This window comes from Atractosteus spatula, chromosome 8 (assembly GCF_055471065.1).
Source record: "Atractosteus spatula isolate fAtrSpa1 chromosome 8, fAtrSpa1.hap1, whole genome shotgun sequence".
NCBI lineage: Eukaryota > Metazoa > Chordata > Actinopteri > Semionotiformes > Lepisosteidae > Atractosteus > Atractosteus spatula.
The window spans coordinates 28535999-28558331 of NC_142713.1; the positions used below are offsets into that span (position 1 = coordinate 28535999).

A 22333-nucleotide genomic window follows, 5' to 3' on the forward strand; every position below is an offset into this window, starting at 1 on the left:
CTGACTCCGTAGATGGATGCAGAAAAAAAAAACCTCAAACAGGTCCAAATCCATCTTTCGCCCCCAGTATGGCACGGCTCTGGAACGAGTGGCTCTTTGAACGACCGAGAAGAAAATGCCCAAGCTGGTTTCAGATTTTGTATTCGAGAACTTTAGAATAACTAGCCTGCAATTTGCAGAAAGCAGGTTAAGAGGGAGAAGGGAGGCACGTCTCTGAACAAGAGCGTCAGAGGTTCCGTTAAAGAAGGGACATATTCTATACACCGCACTGCGTTGCCACACTCTGGTCTCTTCGCAGAAACTGCCACCAACACTTTTATTCTGTGTTCGAAGTGATTCTCATAAGGCTGTTCTTGCATGTGCATGTTTTTCTTCTCATCAAAAAAAAAAAAATACAACCACCCCCGATAACGCAGCTCGCAAGTTTCCAAGCAATGAGTCAAACAATTACTCACTCGCACACAGCGCTCCTCTCCGTGCCGCCCGGCGCAGTCGCCCAGGGCCCGTCACTCAGGCTGACAGGCTCGGAAGGCTCTCCGGCCCCCGGTCCTCTCGCACAAGCCCCGCGGTGAAACCCCGCGTTTTGGGGCTCCTGGAGCTCTCGTGAGCTGATCTGTCAATCCCATTCCACCCCGAGCCCCCGCTCAGTGGCAGGGGCCCTGACCTTTTTCTCTGTTTAAAAAAACACACCAACCCAGCCGTCACGGAGAAGCGGCTGCGATCACAGTGGCCTTCGGATCGTGTTCAGCTCAGGTGTAACAAACGAGGGAGACGGAAAGTCTTAACGAGCTGTACGAACAAGAGTGGGCCTGGGCAACAGGGAGCGACTGCAAGGTGAGGGACTCGTGAAAAATGTAATTTACAAAAACAACATCCAGGGCAGAGCAAAATCAGAGGAACTACTATATGGTCAGATTTTAGAAAGCAACAATACAACTGCATGAAGCATTTTGCTGTCGATCCACACAAAAGAGGTACTTAATTTATTAATTTGCATATCACATGGAACAATTCTGTATTTAGAAAAAAAATCAGGCATTTACGTTTTGTGTCTGATCATAATTTGATAGTATATGGAGACTCTGCTACAGAAATAATATGTGCGGTTGCCTCAAAGGTATTTCAAAATCTTGACTTGGCAGGAGAAGGGAATTGTTACCATGGAGGGGAGTTTACTACTAGTATTTGGACTACTTGAACTGGGAGTGCATGGAGCTTATTTAAATAGAAACCATCACTCAGAAACTTTACAGCTGCTTTCCATTGTACTGCATGTCCACTCAAATCTCTCCTTAGACCTCGCTCCCTGTGACCATGCAGGTGGGGCTTCTCTTGCTTCAGTATGTTTTTCTTTTCTGCTGCCTGCTTTCAGTTAAAAGGAAACAATATCCCTAGTAACAAGACATTGTGCTTAAAGGCTTCAAATAAGCTGGAACTGAGCACTAGAGAATGTTCACAGAACAGCATGAGAAGAAATATGGGAGTAGCTGTTCCTGTCATAAAAGCTGAAGAAAAATCTCTAACAAACACGGTCTTGATATTTTCCATTATGGGCGATTTGGAACTTCTGTATGGATAAAGCCACAGTTTTAGAAGCTAGGATGTACTAAAATATAGGACATTAACCATTCGGAACTGTTCCCTTCTTTTTCACAGACATATCCATCCATCTGTTTTCCAACCACTTCATGCCATTCAGTGCTGTAGGGGAGCTGGGGCCCACCCCAGCAAGCAACGGGTGAAGGCAGGGTACACCCTGGATTGGACAAAAGTCCACTGCCTGGCAGACACAGACACAAACATGTGCATACTAATTCCAGAGCCAGTTAACCTTCTGGTTTCCTCCCATATGTTTACCAGAACAAACTCTAAAGAATACAAACAGCTTTTACTTTCTGCACACCTGAACAATTGCGCTTTTATGGTGCATATGTTCATCTGTCTGCCTATCCTTTACTGTGATATTTGCTGTGAACAGAATCCTGATAATTAGAAAGAATGCAGTCCTCACATCTGTAAAGTCCTTAGGGTGGAATCTATTACACTATCTGATTTTATGGGTTTTTGCATTCGATGGAGAAAATTTTTAATGCTCACTCAGAAAACATGAGTAACACGGTATCTCTACAATAATACGATTATAGACGATAAGGATTTTGTCCCAGCAAGGGAAAATAAAAAAAACAACAACCTGAAGCTAGAGGCTGGGCAGACTTATTAGGTATTGGGCTTTCCGACCAAGCTCCTGATTGGTTTTCTCCAGAGTGTTTACACAGTCCCCCAAAGCATGTGGTCTTCTGTCAAACTGGCCCAGTCCCTGCGGAAGGGAGGGGGGCCTGCGGGAATGGAATTCCTCTTTGAAGAATGCGAGTCAGGCACCTGGGTCAACAGCTCCTGCCTCTGCTCAGCAGCTGCGGCGTGAATTTGGACTGGCGCGGGGCGCGGGAGCCCTCGAGTTCCACACAGCCTGCTCGGAGTTTAGCCTGCATTAAATGAAAACAAGCTGCAAAAGCATTCTGTCAAGTCTCGCAGGTATACGTGTGCACTGAACGGCTGTGTGAGGCCACCTGGTACAGTCATTCCCCACCCAAAAAAAAGTATGGGTCAGTGTCCCTCAACATTGTATCAAATGGATAGGCTGCTATAAACCACTGTTCAATTATTTCAAAGTCCTATAAACAAAATTTCACAGAAAAAGAGTGTCTAAGTTCATCTGTACATTTACAGCTTAATCCTAGTCATTATATCTGTGCCTACTGACAGACCCTCGACTATACTGCCTACAACAACGCCAACCACACAAACATGGAGGAACTGATTTGACTTGATGGCAAGCACAAGGCCGCCACCTCTAGCACTCTTGCCCTGTGGTTTCCCATCTTTTCACAAACACTCTGACTGAACTGCCACTCGTTACTTGAGCTCAGGCATCCCTTGTCACCTAGACAGATCATGGCTGGACAGCAGCAGGCCTCTGAGCTGCCTTGCTTCGTAAACACACTCTTACACGGTAATTAGGCTGCTTCCAGGGCCGGGTCAATCCTTGGTCCCTGCCCGGTGACAACCTGCACGGAGTCTGCCGAATCGTGTGGAAGAAAAAGTGAAACAAGCAAGTGAGTAAAAACAGTAGAATATATAAGATCACAGACTGCGCTACAGTCTGATTTTAACAAAACTTCTGAGGGTATCCCAGGTATCTTTTGAAAGGACAAAAGTGACAGGTGTAAAAACAACACTATTTCTTCTATAGGTCTCCCTGCTACTGCAGGAACAGAAAGAAAGCTCTGTACACAACTGCCACATCAACGTAACGCATGAAGAAGTTCACACCGGCATCAGGTATCATGACACGTCAAACCGAAACGGAGATCTGATCTGGTTTTGAATGGGCTCTCCATGAAATGTCTTTGCTACAAAACTGCATAATTCATAAAGCTTCTGTGACAAGACAATCACAGAAAAAGCCACATGAAAACAATCGACAATAGTGCAGTGTCACATCATAACTCAATATTAAGATTTTGAAAAGACGCTTGGAAGATGAAAGACAAAAAAAGTCGGTATTCCCAATGATGCTTCTATAGCATCTGAGGGGGAAAAAAAAATCTAGTCATCTGGTTTTCTAAGGTATAGGAATCATTTCACAGGTAACAGAAAATGCAGTCACCACACTGTGACAAAGAACATGAGCATTCTTAAACGGTTCACTGGGATTCCAAGAAATATCAATTTACAGCAAATGAGTAATTTGATCGAAGAGAAAAGAGCATGGCAGCACCAATATAAGGCAATCTTTATATGAAAAGGATCAGAAAAAAAAAAGGGATGTTCACAAGTGTTTCAGGCAAAGGGCCTGCAATGAAACTGCAGTGAGTCACCCCTCCAAAGGACCTCAAAAAAGCACGAGGCAGGAACCAGGCTGCCGTTCATTATGACATCGGCCTCATCTGCCTACAGTGACAACAGGCATGGATGTATTTAAACAGAAAAATAATTGTTAAATGAAAGGTTCATGTTCTGCACACACCATTTGAAATGGCAGAGGCTGGATTACACTAACTCTGGAGAGGTTTCAATGGATAGCACAATGAAGACTTGTGTGTTTAAGTTTCAGCTATGAATTTTCTTTCCCTTTGTTACGTGTCAGAGTGTTTAATTCCTGCCTTTACCAGGGGACCTGTGCAATACAGGGATGTTACTGAACAGCCCTTCCGTAGGAAGGTTACCCACGATGAGCAGAATTGTAGATAATAACACTACAGACTTTAAAACTTAGTGTCTAGAAAACTTCAGCTGAACTGGCTCTTATAAATGAAAAAAAAAAACGGACTTTTCTTTGAGCAGGTCATGTAGGCAGCAAGAACACATTGTTACTGCTTTGTCTCAAAGAAACCAAAAATGAGATTTTAAATGTTCCTCTGGCTAGCCCTGAAGAATGAGGGATATGTTTAATTTTTTATTGCTGCAAAGTTGTTAAACCCTAGATCAGAAATGCATACTTTTTGAAATCATTTTTCCACCACTTAAAACAAGGATGGTCGTAGAAAGCCCCAATCCAGTCGATTTACTGTGGCACCACATTTCTAGACACTGGGAAAAATCTGTATTGACCATTTAAAGAGGTAATTTCTTTGCTAACATACTTTGGAGACCTTAGGACCAAGAGTGGAGCATAATGATTTCAAATGTGAATACCACAAGTGGTCTTTCCTGATTTAACTGTACCAATTGCCTAAGGGAACTGATCAAGACTTAGGAGTTTCAGGCTTATACAAACTGGTGATTTCTGGGTGACTGTGGACTTTGGCTTTCCCAGACTAAGACTAACCACCCACAAATGAGAAACAAGAACGTGAATAATTCTATAAGGATGAAGGGCTTTTCCCCTGCTTTGGATGAATATTTCAAAACCAAGTTATTTAAATATAACACTCTAGAGTTAACCCTGAATCGCTAAAATGCCTGTGCAGTAATTGTACACAATTAGTAACTGTAGTAGTTAAAACTGCTGTGGTGGGTGACCGTTTGCTATTTACTTGGCTTAAAATGCTTTACCAGAGACTGTTCAAGCAAAAAACATGCCTAGAACTGCCGGAGAAGTGATTTTACCGATATCTTTAGCACAGTGCGATGTCACGCAGCCGAGGTGTTTCTGAGGTAATGCCTGTATTGCTTCAATCGTCTGGAAGTGCAAAAGGAAGGAGGCGCACAGTGGCTGAAGGAAGTGAAAATTACAGAATGGAAACTCACCCGGAAAGAAAAGCCTTTACAACCATCTCTGTCAGCAGTCCCTCTTACCCAGAGAGCCACCAGTCAAGTGAACCCCAATACACAGCGACTACAAGATGTTAACACTGACCATACAGACCCATACAAGAGCCCTTCACCTTATCAACCATCATCAAACCAATGACTTTGTCTCCCAACATCTCAAACCATTTAAAAAAGTCAGTGTTATGCAAATACTATTGGGTGTCGGCTGTAATTTTTTCTACAAATCAATAACTAATGTAAAGATTAATTTAAATGACTTACATTCCTTTTTGTAACTTGAACTCCATAATGATTACCATTTGATGAGATCCAGTAAAGACAACAGGACTTTTGTATTGTAAAAACAGCCCTATCCTGAACTGTCTGGGTGACAGTTCATAAAAGCACAATGCAAGGGATATTCTACATACATTTGTCTCTTCCACAGTTTACTAGTTTATTCATGATGCTTAAATAGAAAATTAAGGAGAGAATAACACAATACATTAATACGATACTACTCCCAGACTTGGTGATGTCGCAATGTTCTGCACAATATATTTACTGACCCCAAAAAAACTCCAGATCTTCACTGCTAATCCAACTTGGCATTTTTACAATGTATACGGGTACAACTGTCCACAGAAGTCAACTCACAGGAGCTAGGAGGTGAAGCAGACTAATTTGTTATCTCTTTAGCTGTGAAGCAGACCCAGTCTGAAAACGTGAATGCTTGGGCATCTATTAAAACAAGGGATTTCCAGCAAATGGAACTGCAAAACCAGTAAATTAACAGTCTGTCATTTCTTTATCTTGAATGTCGCTCTCTCCTCCTTTTACATAGGAATCTGCCAAGGGCGGGTCACCAGTGTATTTCACTTCTTGTTCAGACACACTGAATCATTAAAACCGATGCGCTGCTGCTCTCGTCAGGTTACTTCCTCAACAAGTCAGGGCAGTGCAGGCCACTCCAGCAGAGACTTGGAAGAAACAGGGAAGAGCAGTGTGCAGCAGACACACTGGAGCACTGGAATCGGAGCCGGAGGAGGAGAAGGCTCCTCGTCTTCCGTGTTTCGTGATGTCGGAGGAGTTTGGTTTTGTACAACTGAGTAAAACTAGACTTAGAGAGTAGAGCTATAGATACGACTCTGACAAAATTATGACACGTTATGCAACTGCAACTACAGTGTAGTGGCTAATGAAAGCTGTAGCCAGACACTGACAGTTCAATAAGTTTCAGGAAGTCTCTTACACTGGTGTAGCGTACTACATCAAGGATATACATAAAAAAAATATTCCACGTAAACCTTAATGCTTGAAGCACTAGAATTTCATGAGCATGTTTCTTAAAACTTTTCTTCATGTCTGAGATTTCCTGCAAATAGCTTGTCCTGCTACAACACCAAATACAAAAGCTGGACAAAACCAGAAAGAAACCTCAACGTGTTGAGGTTCAGTTATCCACATCTTCTTCCCTACCCAAGCTCAAGCAGATTTAAAAAAAAACCAACAACTTAGCTGGCCTTGACAACCAGATACATGTAGAACAGGAAGCGATGCAGTTCTGATGTCAGATGAACCCAGCGTTGCATTCTGCTGAGAAACCCGGCCAAAATGGGGACGAGGGGTCAGGCAGCAGGAAATGCTTGCTAGCTGTGATTCCGCCCATGCCTCTGCACTACCGCGTTTCCCCACTGTGACGGTAATGAATGTCAGCGGTCTGTCTCCCTGAAGTCTCTAAAATAACACAGCTCTTCCGCATATTGTGGGTTAAGATCTATAGACGATGGTGTCCGAGTAGATCTTCATATACAGTATGCTGTTCTTTTTCAAATGCGTTCAATTCTGATAATGCTCTTCCAAAGTAAAAGCGTCACGTTAGTTCTAATAAAGAAACAGACTGCACCCACAAGGCACCCATTTCTTCCGATTCATTATTTACTTCAAGCCTTCATCGGGGGAGAGTGCCACATCAGATATACCGCATGTGACAAACAACTACTTTGACTATGTGTATCTTACATAAGCAGGGTATCTACATTTGGGCTGCCAGCCTTGTTAATGCTATGAGTAATATTAAAGGATTTCCCGGTAGAAGACATCCTGAAAGTTGATTTTGCTTAACACAAGCGTGCTTTTAGTCCATGTTGTAGATCCTACAATTCCTACATTTCCAAGAAGAATACCTTTCATAGCTGAGCTTGTGCGTACAAGACGGTTCCTGTACAGCCCGAATGTAATTCTACCAGCCTCGCGTTCCCATTCCACGAACAGCAATTTCTCTTTCAACAGCTCTGTGTTGTGTACAGTCTCGGCTTTGTGATCAATTTTGATTTTAACTACGCAGATAACCAAACATTCAGATCAGCTGAACATTGGATAGTTGGCCACTTCTTTCACCCAACTGACTGCGCCCACAAGGCTGTGTAAGGATTAAAAGATCAAATATGCCTTGGAGAACTCTACTTCCTCATCAAGGTTGGTTAGGTTATGAGCCAAGCATCTCTTAACGAGGCGATACCCGGGGGAATATAAATGTAAAAACCCTATAGGAATAATAGTGGTTTATCTCACAAACGCAGCTAGTAATTAGAGCACAACAGCCACTGGAAGTAGTACCGGATTCACATACTGTAATCAGTAAGTTATTAAGTTATTCAACCTTTACACTTCCATTTTCTTGGAACAACCAATTTAGTGGCCCTGGGTGACAGGTTTTTACAATTAACAACTCATCACACTGAGCTCTGCACTGTTGCAGCTCTTCACCTGCTACAAGGTTGACACAGAGATGCTTATCTCCAGGCTGAGCAGAAGGCTGGATGGGCCACCAATGATCAAGCATATGCTCACTGTTACATATCTACCTGACAAATATAAAAGTGGGACAAATAAATGCTGTATCTTTCAGCAGGTGTGTTCGGAAACTGTTTTGCTGAAAAAAAAATATATTCTTCCCATTTTGCTCAAATCAATTAATTTGAAAAAATGTGGTTTCGTAGTGTTGCTACTTACATAATTAAACAAGCTAGTTCATTCTACTTCTAAAATCCCTAAATTGCTTTATTTGGTACCATCAAGACATTTCTGGCATGTAACCACACGAGCTGACACAGCTAATGTTAGTTTGCAAAAAGTAAATTCTAATTAGGAGTAATTGAAATACTCAGCACGCCAACACAACTCAAAAGCCCAAAAAGAAAGTCTGGCGTGACAGCTTTCAATAAATTCTGCAGAAGACTAATCCAATGCACAGTACCCAACTAAGCATCTCGAACCTTTTTTTCTTCATATTCTACCCTGATGATAGAAAGTTTAAAACTAAGGACGCTTGAAATGTAATTGTCACAGAAAACAGCAGGAAGAACTGAGCTCTGAATGGGGATCAATACTGCATCTATGAACTAGAGGCCTTTGGCCTTCTGGTTAGTAAAATCAAAATAGAGAGCGGAAGAGGAGGCCTTTTTACCAAAGCAGATCACAAACCCTGAATGTTTCTTGTCACTAAAACCTGTACCTGCTGCAGCAGGGCCACAGTATCCATTCCTCCGGAACAATGAGACAGCGATGCTGAAATAATCACGTGTGCAGCCATCCGAAAACTGACAAGCAAGACATACACGGGCATCTTTTAAACTGTTATGTTTAAAACAAATCCATACAAAGTCAGCTCCTAAAAAGAACTATTTACAGTACTACAGGACATGATTTTTAAGTGTTTATATTAACTGCATTTTAAAACCAGACCAAAGAAAGGCAGCCCCCAAAAAATCATTTGGTATATTTTGCATCAATGTATATTTCTATTATTTTCTTGCTTCGGACTCCCTTGGCTTTACAATCGAGGACTAACGAGATGTGTCCAATCAGACCCTAAGGAAAGTAAGGCACACGACATAACTCCAGTACACCTGCAGAGAGGATGGACTTATGGCATGTACAGTACCAGCTACTGGCACTGTTTACTGCTGCCCTCCCAGTTTTTGGGAGATATTTTCTCCTGCTTTCATGTTGGGCTGCTAGTGCCTCCCTATCCCGTTTGAAAGTCACAGATGTATTTCTTCACCACTCTGTGTAGCCTGGGGCTAGAGAGAAATATTCAGCCCAAGCTTTCTCTGTTCCTCTTGTTTTTAGATTGCACTGCAGTCGCACATCATCTGATATAATAAAGTCAGAAAGAAAGCAATGAAAATAAAAGTTTAGCAGACTGATCAGCAGGCACTGGGAGAACTAAGCTATTGCAACAGCTGTCTTTTTTCTTTAGAATCATTAGCTTGGCACAGCAGACGAAAAACTACTTGTAAAGCAAAATACACTGCAGACATGATGACAGTGAAAAGAGTATCTTTAACCTTAAGTCTTTGGGCTTATATTGGGGATTCCAGTAAATAACTGTATACCACTTAAAACAGCTGCTATGCAAATGCACTGGAGCTACTTTAAAGACAAACAGAAAAATGAGATGAAATGCACTTTCAAAGAGTTAAATGTTTGAGTTCAAATGTAACGATTCTGTTGGATGTATGTCTACCGTGTGCTTAAAAGAAAGTTTTAGTATATGCACAGTCAGCAACAGGCGTCATTACTAGTTTGGGGGGGGAAAGGCATACCCACTTTCAGCTGCGTGCTCCTAATATGACTATTTAAACTGCTTTGAAACCTGGACACAGGTTAAGTCCGGAAAACTTGGAAATCTTTACTTCAATCCACCAAGTCTGCAGCTCTCTTAATGTCCGCAGACTCGTTCCTGAGTGGGGAATCACACACCTAGCTCACTAGACAACAGCAGATTAGCTTTAAATGATGGTTTACAGGAGAGCCCTGCTTTTCAGGGCTGTCAAATCTGATATCACAAACCCTCTGACAGGTAAAGAAGTGTTTCATTACAAAATATCGAACTACCACCATAAAACAATGGGACTTGAAAAACCCTGACCCAGAGCACCACACAGTATTCCTCTCCGAAGCTGCCCGACTCGTTCCGTCTTGCATTCTGCTACAGTTACAATGAACCGCGCTCTGCGGCCGCCTCATGCTGACTGGAAAGGGGCTCGCGAGTGGCCCGGCTGCAGGCTGTGAGAAAAGGCGGTGGCCCTGAGGCAGGCAGCCCGGCGGAGTCTGCCCACGCTTCCCCAGTGGGTGTGTATGCAGGGTTCGTAGCTGCGAGCCGAGTTGTGAAATGATACACATTTCACGATTACAAATTGGGCGGGTAGGTAATAGATAAAAGATAGGTGGAGACTCTAAAAGTAAAACCAAAACACTGTAAACAGCTCAACGGTTTCCTTTACAGTAAGAGCTGAAATAACCCGGCCTCTACGCAATATCGTCGGTCCTCGAAAAATAAACGGAGACATCTCATCCCGCGTTTCCACACTCCAGCAAGGAACTGGGAAGAAGTCCGACTATTATGCGTTATCAGTGTTATCAAAAGCACTTCCTCGGCATGGATCACCCCCCGCATGAAGAAGTTAAAAAAAAAATCAAACATCACAGGTCGAGACGGGTGATAGGACACAGCGGGACAGCTCTCCTCACCTCTCCTCCCCACTCTCAGCCAGCCATACCTGTGCTACAGGACTGACCACACTCTGCTGCTCCTCGAGGTGTGGCTCCTTCCAGACAGCAGCAGATGCCCACATGGGAGGGGGGGAAATCGCGCAGGTTTTAGAAGCTTCGGATCGGACAGAAACCTCTCCAGTGAAGCAAAAGAGACAAGCTCTCTCCGATCTCGAGATTGTTTCTTTTTCTCAAAGCCCGTTTCCCCTCCCTCATTTCGTCTGGCCCCTACAGCTGCACTAACCAAACAGCAGAAAGAAAACAAAAATGAAGCTACCATCAACGATTGCATCATTAAAAAAAAAACCCACAAATGACCAGGGACAAGTGAAATCATTTGACTGGCCAGCTTTTAAGAGGAGCTGATGGATCAGATAGAGAAACAGAAGAGTAAACATGGTATAATCCAGCACTGCTCTTGTACAACTCCTTCAGGGCAATATAGCATTCAGGAAGTATCATAACTCCTTTGTCTGCAGAATGAACTACATAACCCGTAACCGCCTTTGATATAATTTTAAGTATTGGCAAAGCTTAGTCATTTAACTATTTTACTTTTTGGGAACCACTGATAATGTAGGTTAAAGATTCTACTTCTTTTTCTCAATTCAACAAGCAGCACGTGACCAAGTGCCACAGGAGGGTTTTTATGCAAGAGTTACTTGCTCGGGAACAATGCAGAAGTTAATTTCCCTCTAAAAAAGGTAAATAAAGAAAAAAGGCTTATAATCTTTAATTACTTTCTGAAAAAAAAGTTTAGTCAGTCACTGTGAACGGCTAAAAGACAGTCCCGCATTTCATCATGAGTTTTTAGTCCCTTAAGGAACGATTTCAGTAATATTCATTTCTCCCCATGAATTCTTTAAAAAGCAGCAGGTACAAGTTCTCTCATCTGCACTTCACTGTGGAGTTGAATAGCCTAATCAAATGTAACCAAGAACGTGGCGACAGTGTAACACAAAATATAATTTTAATATTCTGACAACAGGCAGGGTTTACCGAACCTTTTACCCTTTTCTCCTAGGAATAGTGAAAAAAGGATTGCACATCTCCATATACAATTGTATTTTTCTTCATTCCATTTTTATAATTCCATGTTTTGACAAGTTTTTTTTAAACAATAAATTCTAGGTGATGCAAATTGAACTGTTTCCCGCATAAGGAAGTCTCCGCGGGTAGGTCCTGTTCCACAGTACAGTGTCCTCTGCAGTTGACGCACAGTTGCTGGTAAACACTCTACACATCAAAAACGACGGCCCTGCTATCATTTCACCAAAACGTCAGATGAGCACAGGTGCTTTCACGGCCAGGCGCATCAGACGTGCTCTTCGTTGGAACTGGGCAGTGAGCAAGCTCCCAGGTCCGGTGGGCAGGGAGCAAGGGGAGTCCCTCTTTCCACTGCCTGCTCTGAAGGAACCCTTAAGAGAGACGCCACACAAATGACTCTGGACTTATCAAGGTGTTCGGTTCTTGTGTTCTTTAACTTGTTAGACAAGTCACATCAGTAAACCCACGTCACTTAAGGTTAACCACGTGGCCCTAGACAAATAATCCTGTTTGCTGTATGCACGAATTAAGAGAGAGAGGAGATACTACAGATGTTCACTCCTCGCCCATGGCACAGGGCGTACACACACAGCCTACAAGTATCCCTGAAAGTGATACTAACAACTCTCTCAGTACCTGATCGACCTCTATTCCACCCGTAAACTAAGTCAGATGACATGCGGACTCCTTTCATAGTAAAGGCTTCACAATTCTACACTGAAAAATGTAAGATTATGCTTACAAGCTTACAAATGCTATTAAAACAGTTTAACAAACACTAACAGCACATGATTTATGTGACCTATAAATGCTCAAAATCTACGTTTGAGATTCCATCACTTTTTATCGCAGCAAAGGCTTCTTATAATTAATTATCAAACAGAATTCTTGTATTAGATAGTTTAGGTCAAATAACCTGAAGGACTGTCATCAATATAAAAAATAATAATCCATCTTGCTGTATAGGTTTAACTCCACTGGTCAATCTGTGACCAAAACAAAGAAATGTGTTAAAGCTTCAGAGCGTGGGGGAAATGTTCAAATCTCAGATAAAATTGCTGGGACACGCCTGCTACAGCATTTTAGAGGGAGGAGAAGTCGCTCGTGCCAGCTCCTGATATTCCAGCAAGGATATTGGAAATGTAGTGGGTCTTAAACTTGTGCCAAATGAAAATCAGAGAACCACCCACTCATCACTCATCCTTCCAAACGCTTGCTAAAAACTGAACTAAGAGCATATGTCTTTTTGAATAACAAAAATGTTCTCAACTTCAGCAGAAGTTCAGATGCAACATCACTTTGGGAAATCCCTACTGACTGGAAAATGCTAAATGTTCCACCCATCCGTAGACATGGTGACAAAACTGAACTCCTGAAGTCCTGTTCTTATTACATGGAGGGCTATGGAAAGAGTAGATCATCTTGATGGCATAGGGTTCTGGGGTTTTAGAAGAGGTAATTGTAACCCTGAACAGAAGAAGTTATAAATGAATGAATGAATGGAGCTCTTAACTTGTTGGAGGTGTCTGAATGAAGAGATATTTAGATTTTCATAAGGTTACAGATGAAGGTCCTCAAGGCAGATTGTCAGTTACGAGGAGGCAGGCAATCAAGATATTGTACAGTATCTTTGGATGGAAGCTATTCATTAAAACGGTTCAGATATGGGATGAATATTCAAGGTTGGGGTGACAATTAGTGGAGTACCACAGGGATCTGTATTAGTGCCATTACTGCTTTTGTTGTATATCCATACTTTAGGTTCTGGTATAGCTAGTAGACCAGTAAAATTAGCAAAACAGGGGAGTTAGGAAAACCCATAGATGCTGCAAAGTAAAAACAAAATGACAATTTAAGGCTGGGAAAACACCCTGACATAGGCCATTTGTGTGCAAATGACAAAGAAAAATGACAAGAAATGCAAGAGATTAAAGGCTGAGCTTAAAAAGCCGTCTCAAAAAGCCTGGTGTTTAAGTTAGCGTTTTCATTTTTTTAAGCAATTCTCAAAAGAAGAACGAAATGTCCTACAACTACTGAACCTTTGTTAGTTTTAAACAGGGAAAACAATGAAAGAACATTATACAAGTAATCTGGATTCTCAAAAGCACTGACAAAAAGTCAACTCAATTGACTTCTCTCGAATTAAGAGTGAAACATGGATCAATTAGCTACCTTCACGCAAATGAGCTATATTGGCCAAATGGCCTCCTCTTGTTTGTAACCTTGTGTATTCTTATCACTCAAGGCAGTCAGAAAGCTGGGGGAACACAGAGTGATCATCTCTTTCTTCACTAGCGAAATGCTAAAGTTAAGACACTCTTCCAAGCTCTAGTACACCAGAAGCAGTCAGGTACGTGTTTGGAAAACCTGTAAGTTTATTCTATACTTGAAGCTATACGATTCACAACAATTTGTGCCGTCATCATTGCACGATAAAAAAAAAAATTAGGAAATTGTTGTACTCCTTTCTATTTCTACTGAATTTCTAAATACAGTACAGTGGGTGAAGCAGGAAGTGAATATGATGCTTTTTAAAAAAAAAACCTTCAATAGACCCTAATGTCCATACCAACGGGATTAACTACACTCATCGGTATACATCAGGGAATTTAACTGTCTAAGTGTATCACAAAATAATTTGACTAAGGAATAGAAATGCCTTTTCTCAAAGGTCAGAGGGCACAGAGAGTGAGAAATTCTGGTACCACAAATCATTTATAATCAAAAAGAAGTTACACACTTTAATTGTTTAATTGCCTAAGCTCTGTAGCCCACTCATTATAAGCACTAAAAACACCAGGTGCTTTATAATTACTCCAAAATGTCCCATCGACATCCAACAGCACTTGGCGGTTGCTGTTCTTCACTGCCTGTATTGAATGGCTGTGTCCGGTAGTGAAATGGTGGCAGCGAGCTGTAGCAGTCTTTATGAGAAGCTTGCCTGCTGATGTGGCTTTGAAGTCCACTTGTTGGAAACACAGCGGCTCTAACTCCTCAGTGCTTCCTTTCAGAGAATCCATTCCAGGAAAGCCCTGCGATGAACAGAACTGGGGCTGTGCGCCGGTGCATCAACACAGGAGCCGTGTAGAACACGAAGAACCACAAAGAACCAAGTCAAGAACAAGAAGAACAAACAGTCGAGCAGAAGTGTTTTTTTGTTTCCTTCTTGACAAGAAAAAAAAAAGACGGGAAGAGAAGGGCTGGATTTCTTCAATCTTTCTGTTGCTGTTGGTGTGGGAGGTGAATCTGGGCACTGTGGTGGTGTATGCAAATCGGACGGCTCGCAGTGGAACGATGGCTTTGGCTCGGGCACCAGTTTTTTTTTTTATTTGTTATTCGAGATGGAGACTCTTTGAACTTTTTGAGTTTGGTAACTGTTCGGGCAACATACTGTATACACACACGTGACAGTTTTACGACAAACACGCCCTCTTATCTCCGACAGGCAGCAGACGCAGGAAAGGTTACTGAAATGCTGCCACTCTGTCAGTCAGCCCACGATGCCCTGGAGCTCAAGAAGAGTGTCATGGTATATTAGATTACTGACCAGCCATAAGAAATATCTTTATTAATACAGAACCCACTGACAAAAGGAACTTCTGTTCTAAAGCACTGCAATCATGGGACAAATGGCAAGCGAGTCCCACCCGGCAGGGCAGTAAAAAGCAAACAACTCTCGCTTTAGTAACAAGGTCATTCGCTCCCATTTAACAGAAGTATAGATAAAAATTCGAAAGGACTGATTACTAAATACCTGCAGGGAAAATTCCATTATGAAGCAGCTAAAACAAAAACGCGACAATCTTTGGAAGAAGGCAAGGCAGGGTTAAAAAGGACGGCACGATTTGAAGATTTTCATACTGCGGGACTTAAAGATGTCCGAGAGGAAGCCTTTCTTTCTCTTCTCAGCCTGAAAGAGATGGGGTGTATTGCGAGTTACTTACTGTAAAGCCTTCGCTCTTCAGCCTCCACGTCATTTTGTATCCTACACCCTGCTACTCCGATGTCAAAGCTCCTGAACATCGGCACTCTTTAAAATGCAAATACGCTGTTTATTTGCTTCATTATGCTCTGATCTGATGCACTGTAACACAAGCCTGAAAGACAACCAGGAAGATAAAAGGTACTTCTCTAAAAGTGTTACCCTGGCAGCACTAAATATATTTGGAATTTAATATCTTTGAGGTTGAATACATTTCCACGGACCATCACTGCCGACAAAACCACTCATTTACCAATCTATATTCGATTTTGTTTCGGACTACCTGCTTGAGGGAACTAACTCTGTTTTAAGAAAAGATAGCTTGAGTGAAGCACAACTTTAGGTATAGCAGGCAAAGCTAAATCTAATTAAACTTGCTACCTAATGCAAACCGTTATGATGAATCCTTTGCAATTGATTAGCAAATGTCCCCCATTTCAGAACTGGAACTGATATATGCTAATTCAAGGAGCTGCTCCCACAGAAAAGCCAGTGGAACTAAAAGCAATAATTAATCAGCACTTGATAGAAAATAAATACTTCTCGTATACCAGCTCCCACTTAACTGCAATTCTAAAGACATGACAGATGTTGTCTTTATAGGAATCATACCCATCAATGGTTTTTACTGGCAGAAGCACTAGAGAGGCAGAGAGAAACATGTTTTTGAACCAAAATACATCTGAACCTTAACTTTATTATGGATATTTGCAAAAAAACAGACTGGGTAGGGGGGAGTGTGAAGCTCGAACTCCTCTGAGGATTTCAAGATAAGAAGGAAAGACACAGAAGACCTCAATTAGGTGAATCTGCATTGAAGCAGATACATACTTCACCACGTCCGTTCTCACATCTGTAGTTAGCGCTGTACAAAACACTGAGGCAAGGTGATCTCTTCCAGGGCCTGTCTGCGTCAAACCTACTTGTTATCTATAAGAAAAGTCCAACATGCACACCACAGTAAAATCCTTAAGCTGGATTGCAAGAATCGCTCCAAACAAAAGTGGATATTTGCCACTCGTGTCAAGTGTCATCACCAGTTTTGCTTAAGTTTGTTTTTTTGTCTGTACCTAAAAAGACTCAACATCATTTGTCAAGTGCGATCTTAACATGGAAAGGTCATATTTGCAGTCATATTTGCATATGGCTCACCATTATCTGTAAAGGACAGCGATGACACTGCACCCTACTCTTTAGTTCTGGCACACAAAAAAAAATCAGTTTCACAGCTGCCTGGAAGACACAGATAAACAACCCCAAAAAACCCTAAAGAAAGAAAGAGTGGAGAGAATTATCTGTAAAGGTATACTGCACAGTCACTGAGCCTGCAATCCTATTGTATTTGTTTAAGCTGAGGAGCCAGAATCTTTCAGCTGTTACTAGGTTCCCCTTATTGTACACAGAGTTCCACAAAGAGCATGGTCACACACAGGAAAGAGATCACATTCTCAAATACAACAGCGCACGTCCCTTCCGCTGTCTTCATCACATGAGCTCGAGTGATTCCAGTGGGTTCCCAAATGTAACAACACCCAGCGTGGGAGGAAACACCCAAGACTGCTTTTTTTGTATTTTAATATTGTGATCAAAGGCGCATCAAGAACGAAATGGTCATATTCTCTGCGAGTCACTATGTCTCATGTTTCTGACTCCTTCTGTAAGGAAGTACAGTACAATACAATTCCCCCCAGGTTCCTGATGTGACATGCAGTACTGTAAAGAAAAATGGAACCTTTTGATGAGTAATCTGAGCAATATGAGAAAGAATTAAAAACTATTTTTCAGCCTTCCGACTTCTGAGCAGGTATTTACATAAAGCACCCTTTAACAGTGTCCAACAAAAACGTATTTCAGAATCTTATGCCTCCTACACTGAATATATTTTGTGCCCCGCACTCAAAGGTTCATGACAAACACATAGAAACAAAATAATCAAGATTAAAAATGTTTCACTTCTGCAATCTTATTAAAGAAACTAGTATTGGATTTGTAGCGCCATGGGAACACACAGGGACAAAAAAACAAAACATCCTCAAAACTGAGAACACTGATATTTCAAACTTGAAGTCAGATGGAGAAAGAACAGAATGATAAATCGGCTTTATTGAAGGTGGCTGTGAAATGCATTGGCCTAAAAAGTCTTGCACAGAAATGTGCATGCCCCTTAAAGAGGAAGTGCTGTACGAGCGAAACATTCAATAAGACAGTCCCTGTGAGATGCAACAGCTAAGGCCATATTCCTGCTCTCTTCAGCAACAGGAATTCAGAATTTCTGTACCGGGCCTGGACTTCACACGTATAGGCAATCCTAGATGTTTCCCTTGCTTAAATCACCACTTCTCACTAGAAGCCCTTCATTAAGTGGTCCTTAATCTAGCACATTGCATAAATTTTAATATGATCAGGTCTCACAAGAGTTTACTGGCCAGTACCATGATGTCCTTTGAGACTTGAAAAGACAAACTATTCATCTTAATCAGTACAGAGAACATTTATCTACGTCATGGCAGTTCCGATGCTTTATGTCTGGTTATTTAAGTAACAACCACCCAGGGCTTCTCATTAAAGGGAGAGGCGAGTTCTGCTAGGTGCAGTGGATCTTACTATAATAATGCACAGCACACTGCTCAAATATATTCTTAGATACACTATGTCCTAACCATCTTCATCTTGAAAATGTGGACCGTTCCATTACCATTCCCCTGGGCTGCAGGTTCCTTTACAATCAGTTGCTGAGCAGGCAGTGCGGAATGATCCCTAAATTGTTCCATAACGACTTTAATAATAAATCGTATTTCAAAAGGGGGTTCGAACACAGACAAGACACCACTTCCCCATCGAGTCCAACAGCTCCGCAAAGCAGTCCCATTGGCGGCATTCTGCGGAAAGCACAGAGACATGCGGACACGCCAAAGCACAGAGTTCCTTCCTGAACCTCATACAGGACACGAGGAGGTCGCACTGGCACGGTGTGCTCGCTCAGTGACGTCCTTTTACACAGAAGGTGGGACAGACCGCAGGGTAACATTCCATTGGGCCATCAGCCAGCAAACGCGCCACAATGCGCTCTCCTAAGCCTTTTAAGAAAATAAAGACGAATCAATAATTCTTTCTTTTCCTTTCTACGCTTCAATCGGTACCAGGGGCCCCCACTCAAGCTGCTGCTGCCGCTGCATTTCTTCACGGACAAAGGAGAACCACAGACACGCGTGTGCCAAACGACACGCTGACTTGCTTGTGCAAACGACAGCCCAAATTGCTCAAGGTGCCCTTATGTAATCCAACGTATCCAACCTGCCCCGATTCTGCTGAAGGCCGGGGGATGCCTTCTGCACTCGCAGTATAGAGTTTCGGGAGACGGGACACTCGGACGTCCAAAAAGACCTTCTGAATCCCGATCGGTTTGTTTTATTGCTCTCCAAGGAGGACGCCCGGCTCTTCAGCAGATTCTCTTTAAAACAGGAGGGGGAGCTTGTTGTGCACCTTTATAGATCATTCCTACTTGTTGCAGAGCGGTATGCTATCCCACAGCTGTTGCTTCTTGATTGCTATCTGCACTGCTGACGGAGTGTCCTAACCTAAATGGCATCTGATATGCCTTCCCAATGCCGAATTACAGGAAGAGACAAGGGAAATTGCATGTGTGCTGCATTAAGGAGGCAAATATTAATTTGCGTTCCCTGCACATTTCCTGGTACTGGATTTTGAGAAAAGCAGCTCAGTGCAGGAGTGTCACAAAACATCAGACAAGCTAACAGAGAATTACTAGCATGCATGCAGACAGCAGCAGATCCCTGAGTGGAGAAATAAAGACGAGGACCATTTCCCTTCCCAAAGGCAAGACCTGAGTATGCTTTCTGTTGCAACACATGGAGAAAGAAGACCATGGAGAAGCGGTAACCAGCGATGCCACTTTCACGGTCAGACACAAAGACAAGCCATGCGCAGATCTGTATTTTAACACCACCAAACTTCTGGAACTTGGGAAAATTGTAATGGCGCAGGTAACATTTCAAGGAAAACCTTGCTCACCAATACATCAAAATATCTCCGCAGACTTTATCCAACATCAATCCCACCCACACAACAAAAACAGTTCACTTAGAGAGAGGTTATACAGTATTTTGCATTCTCCATCAGCCAGAATCAGTATGCTGGGGAAAAGAGAGTACATGCTCAACATATAACGTAGGGGGGTGTTCAAAATCCAAGACTGACAAAGAGTGGTAATTGTAATATCTCTTCTTCGATGTCTGCACATACTTGTACAGATGCATACAATAAAACTCAAATTCAAGAAACTCACTTGCTCGGTGGGATAAAATACAGCGTGCTGTACAGCGAAAATGGCAGTGTAACTAAAGTTTAGTCACAGCTCCATGAAACTCGTGTAAAACTAGACTCCTACGAAAACTAAGGCCTATTAAATTCAGGGTACGAGTCTGCTGATGGCTTAAAGCTGGGCCACATGGGACTAAATTGTTCTACGATGCATAAAAACTCCTGACGACCACCCAAGATGTTTAATCAAATCAGAAAATAACAAACCGTTGCATACATTTAGCGCAATATTCTTTCATGCCACACATCATTCCTAGGGCAAAGGAAAACGCCTCTTTGTGTCAGGAAAAAAAAACGGAATCGACGATTTTAAGGAAATGCATCCAACTGATAAAGATTTCGCCCTTTTCAAGAGATCGGGTTTGTTCGAGGCTCTCTTGCCAGTTTTAGTTTAAGTCCTTAAATGACTATTTGTTCGTACGTGTGTCTTCGTGAGGGATAATCAAGTGACATTTGGACGAAAAACTCAAAGATCCCCCTTGAGGACGCCTCGCCTTATCCCCACTCAGTTGTGAACTAGGCGGGGCACGTTATCAGGAACATCACACCAAATGAGTGCTTTGCTTACAACAAGCTTGTAAAACGCGCACCCCGGTAAAATAACGCTTCATCTGCCACTTGGTCGCTTTCCTCCGATTCACAAAGCTAGCAATCAGATCTTCCAACTCTAAAACGGGCCTCCTTAGCTGGGTTTTATTGTGACTAGAAACCGGAGACACCAAAAGAATTCGTAATGTGAACTACAATCTCGACAACTTTTCCATTTCCGTTTGAACTTCTCCGCTGTCACAGGCTAAAACACAACACAACGCCATTTCCCCAAGCCTCCTGCCACCCAGGCGGGGGTTCATCTTCACGTTTTCAGAGCTCAGAAGTTCAGTATGCGGCCACGGCAGCCCCGGAGAAAGGCAACGCTGTGAAGTAAAACATTAGGAGTTGGGGGCTCTTCCACTCCAGCTCCGCCATATTTTAGAGACATTTGACCTGCTCTTCCGCAAACCGTGTTTTAATGCGTTTTTTTTTAAACCGGTTCCCGTATTCAACGGCGCAGAGGCTATCGCGCCGCCGCCGCCGCCTCGCCGGCATTTCGTGTCAACATTAAAAAGCCTCGGAAACGCGCTCCCAACGGCCTCTCTTTTCCGTATAACGTAGAAAAGTTACAATAAAAGCAGATACAGTACTTACAGTTTCGTCCTCTCCGCCGCTCCAATCTGTTTGCGCCTCTCGCCCTGCTCTCTCGATCTCTCCTATCTGGGTGAGGTTTTGAGTTTTTGCATGACGTTGCAGCCTCGGTTTCAGCACCAGTCACAAACTGAATTTACAACTGGACAGAGAGAAAGGCGAGACTGCCGATAGCTGATGTTCCTGTTTTGCATCCATACAGGTTGAAAAGAAAGCAAAATACTACGTCTTCACGCTACGCAATTACACACACCAGCCGTCGTATATTTAAAGTCTTACTACATGTTTAAGTATGTAAAATATGCTGTATTCAGTATGTGCTGTAATTGCAAAACCTTTGTTATAAAAATGTATGGTGGGACGTTATGCACCATACTTACGCATTACATTTGTGCAAACAGATGAGGTGCGTTTTCCAGTCGTCTTTCTCTTTTTGCCATCATAAATCAAGTAAACGTCCTTATAGAAACAGGATGCAGCACGGTTTCTAATGTTTTCGTTTTCTGCATATCGGCTTCACATCCTAGCAGAAGAAATTCCTGGCATTTAGCCACAAAGAGTCCTGCAAATTACAGGAGTACATTAAAGAATTAAACGGCCTTTAGAAACAATGAGAGAATCGGATTATTAAGCTAAGTAATATTTATAACAATCATTTATTATGATGTTAAACCTGTTTTCAAATTAACTTACAACTTTATGTTAATATGATGAGAGGTCGTCTGCTATATCTGCAATACCATTTCTGAGTGTGGAATCAATATCGGATGGAAAGCTTTTTATAATAGAGTGTAGAGCATTCCCAAACAGGAGATGTGACGTAAAAAAAGAATCCTCTCTCATTTTGTGAGGACTTCATTTTTTACTTTATTTTAGCCCAAATTCTTTTATGCCCAATTTTTTAAAAAGACTCAAAAATTCCAGGTGCAAGCAATGAGCATAGCCGCAATCATTTGGGATCCTTAAAAA

General features: G+C 42.3%; 1 protein-coding gene across 2 annotated transcripts in view; it reads right to left on the reverse strand.

The window, feature by feature from the left end:
* The window catches only part of LOC148829363 (ras-related protein Rap-1b), a 59911-nt gene extending 37794 nt beyond the window's left edge, over positions 1–22117 (reverse strand). Inside the window, exons 1-2 of one of the 2 annotated variants that reach the window (XM_088923532.1) lie at positions 21745–22117; positions 21368–21506 (exon numbers count right to left, since the gene is read on the reverse strand). The gene's annotated coding sequence lies outside the window, so the exon portion shown is untranslated. Of the gene's footprint in view, positions 1–21367 lie in introns of both variants that reach the window. The other variant, XM_088923533.1, reaches the window with a different exon arrangement.
* Between the last annotated feature and the right edge of the window lie 216 nt (positions 22118–22333).